Source organism: Thunnus albacares, chromosome 2 (genome assembly GCF_914725855.1).
Source record: "Thunnus albacares chromosome 2, fThuAlb1.1, whole genome shotgun sequence".
Taxonomy (NCBI): domain Eukaryota; kingdom Metazoa; phylum Chordata; class Actinopteri; order Scombriformes; family Scombridae; genus Thunnus; species Thunnus albacares.
In genome coordinates, this window is record NC_058107.1 from 12,273,347 (window position 1) to 12,281,499 (window position 8,153).

Here is an 8,153-nt window from a genome sequence, read left to right on the forward strand (position 1 = left end):
TGGTACGATTGTCATCCATATCGGCGGCAACGACTCCCGATTACGCCAATCGGAGATCACCAAAATTAATGTTGAGTCGGTGTGAACATTTGCAAAAACAATGTCGGACTCCGTAATTTTCTCTGGACCGCTGCCTAATCTGACCAGTGATGTCATGTATAGCCGCATGTCACAATTTAACCGCTGGTTGTCGAGGTGGTGTCCAGCAAACGATGTGGGCTTCATAGATAATTGGCAGACTTTCTGGGGAAGACCTGGTCTGATTAGGAGAGATGGCATACATCCCACTTTGGATGGAGCTGCTCTCATATCCAGAAATATGGCCAAGTTTATTAGTAAACCAAAACCATGACAACCCAGAGTTGAGACCAGGAGGCAGAGCTGCAGTCCTACACGCTTCTCTGCGCTTCCATTAGAGCAGTTACCCACCCAAAACCACATAGAGACTGTGTCTGTCCCCCGACCACATAAATCAATTAAATCCAAAGTAAACAAAAGAAGAGTCATTCATGAAAATCTAGTAAAACTTAAAACCACTACTGCAATAGTACAACAAAATAAGATAATTAAATGTGGACTCTTGAACATTAGATCTCTTTCATCTAAAGCTGTTTTAGTAAACGATTTAATTTCAGATCATCATATTGATTTATTTTGTCTCACTGAAACCTGGCTGTGTCATGCCTAAATGAATCCACTCCCCCCAGTCATATTAATACTCATATTCCTCGAGACACTGGCCGAGGAGGAGGAGTTGCAGCCATTTTCAACTCAAGCCTAATCATCAACCCTAGACCTAAATTTAATTATAACTCATTCGAAAGCCTTGTTCTTAGTCTCTCTCAGCCAACCTGGAAAACTTTACAGCCAGTTCTATTTGTTATAGTGTATCGTCCTCCTGGCCCGTACTCTGAATTCCTATCTGAATTCTCAGAGTTTTTGTCGTATTTAGTCCTTAGTACAGATAAAGTAATTATAGTAGGTGATTTTAATATTCATGTGGACGTTGATAGTGACAGTCTCAGCACTGCATTTATCTCATTATTAGACTCAATTGGCTTCTCTCAGTGTGTAAATAATCCCACTCACCGTCTTAACCACACCCTAGACCTTGTTCTGGCTTATGGGATTGAAATTGAACATTTAATAATTTTTCCACAAAATCCTATTTTGTCAGATCATTTTTTTAATAACTTTTGAATTCCTATTACTGGATTATACACCATTAGACAAAAATGTCCTCACTAGATGTCTATCTGATAGCAATTCCGTCAGTACTGAATTCACTGCCATGTCTCAATACTACAGAGGACTCTTATGTTAACTTTAGTCCCTCCCAAATTGATAATCTTATTGATAGTGCTGCAGGCTCACTAAGACAAACACTCGACTCCATCGCCCACTTAAAAAAGAAGATAACAAAACATAAGAGGTTAGCTCCATGGTATAACTCCCAAACCCGCAAATTAAAGCAAACATCACGAAAATTGGAAAGAATTTGGCGTTCCACCAAAGTAGAAGAATCTCGCTTAGTCTGGCAAGGTAGTCATATGGGAAGGCCCTCTGTAATGCCAGAGCCGCCTATTACTCAGCATTAATAGAAGAGAATAAAAACTGCCCTAGGTTCCTTTTCAGCACTTTGGCCAGGCTGACAAAGAGTCATAACTCTACTGATCCATGTATTCCTATAGCTCTCAGTAGTAACGACTTTATGAGCTTCTTTAATGATAAAATTCTAACTATTAGAGACAAAATTAACCACCTCCTGCCCTCGACAGGCACCGTTCTCTCCCCAAACACAGGAACCTTAGTAACAGCAGTAAATCCTGACATATATTTGGACTGTTTTTCTCCAGTAGACTTGTCTGAACTAACTTCAATGATTTGTTCAGCTAAACAATCAACCTGTCTCTCATATCCCATCCCAACTAGGCTGCTTAAGGCTTAGTGAGCACTTCTTTACTAGATATGATCAATTTGTCTTTAGTAACAGGCTATGTACCACAGTCCTTTAAAGTAGCTGTAATTAAACCTCTTAAACCTAGGTCAAAGCAGATGGCCGCCCACCAAGAGCCGGGGTCTGCTTGAGGTTTCTACCCGTTAAAGGGGAGTTTTTCCTTACCGCTGTCGCCAAGTGCTTGCTCATGGGGGAATTGTTGGGTCTCTGTAAATTAAAGAGTACGGTCTTGACCTGCTCTATGTGAAAAGTGCCTTGAGATGACTTCTGTTGTGATATGGCGCTATATAAATAAAAATTGATTGATTGATTGATTGAAGGTGGAGATTGAGAGAGTGAATGAGTAAAGAAATGAGAGAAAGGCCAGAGAGATACAGGAAGAATAATGAAGGATAGGAAGAGTTGAGGGGAAAAGTAGGCAGATGAAAGACAGGAACATAAAGAATGAATTCAAGAGATGATGTTGAGAAATAGAGAAAGGAATATGAAGAAGCAAAAGAAAGGGAAATGAATAAGAGGACAGGGGGAAATGTAAAGGATAGAAGATGACAGAAGAGAGGTTGATGGGAGAGGGAGGAAGATGTAGGAGAGGAAAAGTTGATGAGATACAGGGAGATGAAGAAATGAAGGAAAAAAGGACAAGAAAGTAGATCAATAAACAGTTAAGACAGAAGATTAAGGAGGGAAGGGATGGATGGGTAAAATAAGAAAGATGAAGGAGAGGAGGAATGTAGAATAAAAGGATAGTTGGAGAAGGAGGGTGGAGAGGTGAAAGAAAACATGAAAGAGAGGAAGAGTAGATGAGTTAGGGAGCAAGATGTTGATGGAGAGAGTGAATATAGAAATGAGAGAAAAGGATGATGTCTGAAGGAAGAAAGTGGAAGAGTGAGAAAGATGTAGGAGAGGAACAGGAAAGGAAAAAAAAAATTACAGATACAGCTGAAAGAAGGTAAAGGAGAGAAAGGATGGAGAGGAAAAGGGGAGAGAGAAAGAGTTGGTGGGAAAGAAGGGGAGACAGAGAGGTAAAAGAATATCAATGACAGGAAGTGGAGAGTAATGAGATGAGAAAGAAGAAGGACAGAGAGGAAGGAAGTTGATGGAGAGGTGGAGAGGTGTGAGGAGGATTAAGAAGATGAACAGAGAGGAAAGGAGGGAGAATGAATGAGAGGGAGGGTGGATGGAGAGGAATGGAGATGAAAGAGCAATGGTGGAGAGACAACTAATATAAAGGCTGGAGAGATACAAGAAGAATGATGAAGGATTGGAAGGGTTGAGGGGAGAAGAAGGAAGATGAAAGACAGGAACATAAAGAATGAATTAAAGAGATGATGTTGAGAAATAGGAAGGATGAAAAAGTGAAAAAGTGGAGGAAAATGAAGGAAGATGATGAAGAGAAAGGGTGGATGGTTAAAGAATCAAGAAAAAGAATAGTGTAAAGGTAGGAGATAAAGGACAGGAAGGATGGATAGGTAAAATGAGAAAGATAAGGGACAAGAGGAATGGAAAATAAAGAATATGAGTTGAAGTAAATAATGATTAAAAAAGAAGGGTGGATGGTTAAATTAGATGATTATAAAAAATCCCTTCCATTCATGAAGAACTGAAAGGATGAAGAGGTAAAGGAAAGGTATGAAAATGGACAGGAAGGATGGCAGAGCAAGGTAGAGAAAAAATAGAAAGGATGAAGAGGTAAAAGAAAAGGGAAGGAAAAGAAAAGGGAGGATGGGTGGATGGATAGCAGAGGAAGGAAGAAGAAAGGAAAATTAAGTGAAGGAGGACAGGAGAGAGCCCTACCTCCCATCCATGAAGGACAGAAAAGTCAATTATAGTGGAGGAGAAAGAGGAAAGGTCATTAGGTAAAGGAAGCAAGGTGGAAGAAAAGAAAAGAAAGTGATGGTGAGAGGGTGGATGGTAGAAGTAGGAAGGTGAAGGGAGGAAGATGGAAGATGAAGGATGACTAAGAAGGATGCAATACAAAAGGAAAGGAAGGAAAGGGAAGGTGGAGAGGCAAAGGAAGGAGAGGAGAGACAGTAAGATCAAAAGGATGAGAGAGGAAGAAGAAATGAGGAAGATGGACAGAAAACAAAGTAGACGGAGGGTGGATAGGAGAGGGAGGGTAAATAAGAAAAAAGGAAGTTGGAAAGAGCATTTAAGGGAAAGAAAGAAAAGGACAGGAAGAATGGAGGTGTAAAGGAGAGAGGGTGAAGGAGAGAAAGGGTGGACTGGAGATGAAGATGAATGATGAAGGATGGAAAGGTTTGAGAAGGAAAGGATAGGAGATGAAGGAAAGAAACATGGGACAAACGTGAAGGAGGACGAAGAAAAGAAAGGGTGGGTGTTAAAGAAAGTAGAACAAGAAACAGAATAGCATAAAGGTAAAGACAGAAGATGGATGGATGGGTAAAACAAGGATAAATAAGAAAGATAAATGAAAGATAAAGCAGGTGGAGCAGTAAAGGACAAAGATGAGGGATAGACAGGTGGAGAGGTAGAGGAAGGAAGTTGGAAAGAGCATTTAAGGGAAAGAAAGAAAAGGACAGGAAGAGTGGAGGTGTAAAGGAGAGAGGGTGAAGGAGAGAAAGGGTGGACTGGAGATGAAGATGAATGATGAAAGATGGAAAGGGTTGAGAAGGAAAGGATAGGAGATAAGGAAAGAAACGTGAAGGAGGACGAAGAAAAGAAAGGGTGGGTGTTAAAGAAAGTAGAACAAGAAACAGAATAGCATAAAGGTAAAGACAGAAGATGGATGGATGGGTAAAACAAGAAAGATGAAGGAGAGGAACAGTTGAGGGGAGTGAGAGGGAGAAGAAAGTGAAGGGTGGAGAGGTAAAGGAAAGGGAGGAAAATTACAGATACAGTTGAAAGAAGGTAAAGGAGAGAAAGGATGGAGAGGAAGAAAAGAGGAAGTAGCTGGGTGATAGAAGGTGGAGTGATATAGGAAACAAGATTAAAGTTAGGAAGTGTGGAGATGTAAAAGAGGAAAAAGGATAGAAAGGCTGGAGAGGTAAATGAAGAAATGTAGGAGGAGGATGAAAGGAACATGGAAGAGGAAAAACATGAAGGAGAGAAAAGTGGAAGAGAGATGAAGGGATGGATGGATGGGAGAGGAAGGAAGAAGAAGGACAGGAACATGAAGGATTTAATGGATAGAGAGGAAAGAAGATGAAGCTTGGATGGGAGGGAGAGGAAGATTTAGGAAAGAAAAAGTTGACAGGAGAAAGAGATGAGAGGAAGTGTGGAAAGGAAATAAGGAGTATGAGGGACAGAAAGGAGGGATGGTTAAAGGAAGAGAAATTGCTCTTATCCATGAATGATAGAAAGGTTCAGAGAAAAACTAAGTTTAAAGATACAACAGTAGAAGATGACAGAATATAAATGAAAGGAAAAGTGGATGGATGAAACAGGGGGATTAAGGAAAGAAAGAATGGAGAGAAAGAAAGGAAGATGGAGGAGCAGGATAGGTAGAGGGCGGAGTGGTATAGGAAACAAGAATAAGGATAGGAAGCATGGAGATGTAAAGGACAAGAAATAAAAGAAATGCTGAAGAGGAAAAAGGAAAGAATGTGGGGGATGAAAGGAGTATGAAAGGGAAAATAAGAATGAAGGACAGGAAGAGTGGAGATGTTAAGGGTGGAGGATGAAGGAGAGAGAGATGGAAAGGGTTGAAAATCAAAGAATAAGAGATGAAGGATAGAAAAAGTGGAGGAAAATGAAGGAAGTTGATGAAGAGACAGGGTGGATGTTAAAGAATAGAGATGAAAGACAGGAGGAATGGAAAACAAAGAATAAGAGTTGGAGGAGATGGAGGGTGGAGAGGTGAAAGAGAAAACATGAATGAGAAGAAGAGTAGATGAATTACAGAGCGAGATGGAGAGAGTGAATGAGTAAAGAAATGAGAGAAAGGCCAGAGAGATACAGGAAGAATAATGAAGGATAGGAGGGGTTGAGGGGAGAAGGAGGAAGATGAAAGACGGGAAAATAAAGAATGAATTAAAGAAATGGTGTGTTGGAGAAATAAAGAAAGGAATATGAAGGACGGGGAAATGTAAAGGATAGAAGATGACAGAAGAGAGGTGGCTGGGAGAGGGAGGAAGAAGCAGGAAAGGAAAAGTTGACAGTTGAAGTTGAGAAAGGGAATGAAAGAAATGAAGGAAAAAAGGACAGGAAGGTGATGTAAATAATGATGAAACGAAGGGTGGATGGTTAAATGAAAGAAGATAAAAAAAATCCCTTCCATCCATGAAGAACTGAAAGGATGAAGAGATAAATGAAAAAAAGATGTAAGGAAAGGAAGGAAAATGGACAGGAAGGATGGTAGGGCAAGAAAGAGAAAAAATAGAAAGGGTGAAGAGGTAAAAGAAAAGGGAAGGAAAAGAAAGGAGAGGCTGGGTAGATGGATAGAGGAAGGAAGAAGAAAGGAAAATCAAGTGAAGAAGGACGGGAGAGATCCCTGCCTCCCATCCATGAAGGACAGAAAGGCTGGGAGAAAATTAAGGAAGATTAAAAGATACAAACAGAAGATGATAGAATATAAAGGAAAGGAAAAGTGGATGGGTGAAACAGAGGGATTAAGGAGAGAAAGAATAGAGAGGAAAATGAAGGAGCAGGATAGGTAGAGGGTGGAAAGGTATAGGAAATAAGATATAAGATAGGAAGCATGGAGATGTAAAGGATATAAAATAAAAGAAAGGGTGAAGAGGAAAAGGAAGGAATGTGGAGGATGGAAAGAGTATGAAAGGAAAAGTAAGAAGAATGAAGGATAGAAAAAGTGGAGGAAAATGAAGGAAGACAGGGTGGATGGTTCAAGAATCAAGAAAAAAAATAGTGTAAAGGTAGGAGATAAAGGACAGGAGGAATGGAAAATAAAGAATGAGTTGGAGGAGATGGAGGGTGGAGAGGTGAAAGAGAAAACATGAATGAGAGGAAGAGTAGATGAATTAAGGAGCGAGATGGAGAGTGAATAGGTAAAGAAATGAGAGAAAGGCCAGAGAGATACAGGAAGAATGATGAAGGATAGGAAGAGTTGAAGGGAGAAGAAGGAAGATGAAAGACAGGAAAATAAAGAATGAATTAAAGAGATGATGAGAAATAGAGAAAGGAATATGAAGAAGGAAAAGGAAGGAAATGTATAAGAGGACAGGGGGAAATGTAAAGGATAGAAGATGATGGAGATGAGAGGTGGATGGGAGAGGGAGGTGTTGAAAGAGATGAAATGTACATGGATAAATGAAGGAAGATAAAGATTTTGCAGTAGAAGGATAGAAGATGAAGGTAAATAAAAGATAGAAAAGAGAAGAGGGAAGGGTGGAGAGGTATTTCAACAAAAATGCAAAAACATGACATCAAGCCTTTACATTCAGATACATATACAGAGACCCTCCTCCCCCTCACTACAAACAGCCCCGTCTATACACCAACAATATCATTTAGCAGACTGTAATAAACATATTCAGCCCCAAGATAGAAAGGATAGAAAGATGAAGGAAGCTGAAAGAGAAAACTTGGATGGAGTAAGATGTAGGAGAGGAACAGTTGAGGGGTAAAGGAAAGGGAGGAAAATTACAGATACAGTTGAAAGAAGGTAAAGGAGAGAAAGGATGGAGAAGAATAAGAGAAGAGGAAGGAGCTGGGTGATAGCAGGTGGAGTGATATAGGAAACAAGATTAAAGTTAGTAAGCGTGGAGATATAAAGGATAGAAAATAAAAGAAAGGGTGAAGAGGAAAAGGGAAGAATGTGGAGGATGGAAGGAGTATGAAAGGGAAAATAAGAATGGAGGAGAGAAAGAGAGGAGATGTTAAGGGTGGAGGATGAAGGAGAGAAAGATGGAAAGGCTTGAGAATCTAAGAATAAGAGATGAAGGATAGAAAAAGTGCAGAGGAAAATGAAGGAAGATGATGAAGAGAAAGGGTGGATGGTTAAAGAATCAAGAAAAAGAATAGTGTAAAAGTAGGAGATAAAGGACAGGAAGGATGGATAGATAAAATGAGAAAGATGAAGGACAGGAGGAATGGAAAATAAAGGGTGGAGAGGTGAAAGAGAAGACAAGTTACAGAGTAAGATCGAGATGGAGAGAGTAAGTTGGTGAAGAAATGAGAGAAAGACCAGAGAGATGGATAGGAAGGGTTGAGAAGAAAAGAAGAAAGATGAAAGACAGGAACATAAAGAATGAATTAAAGAAATGGTTTTAAGAAAGAG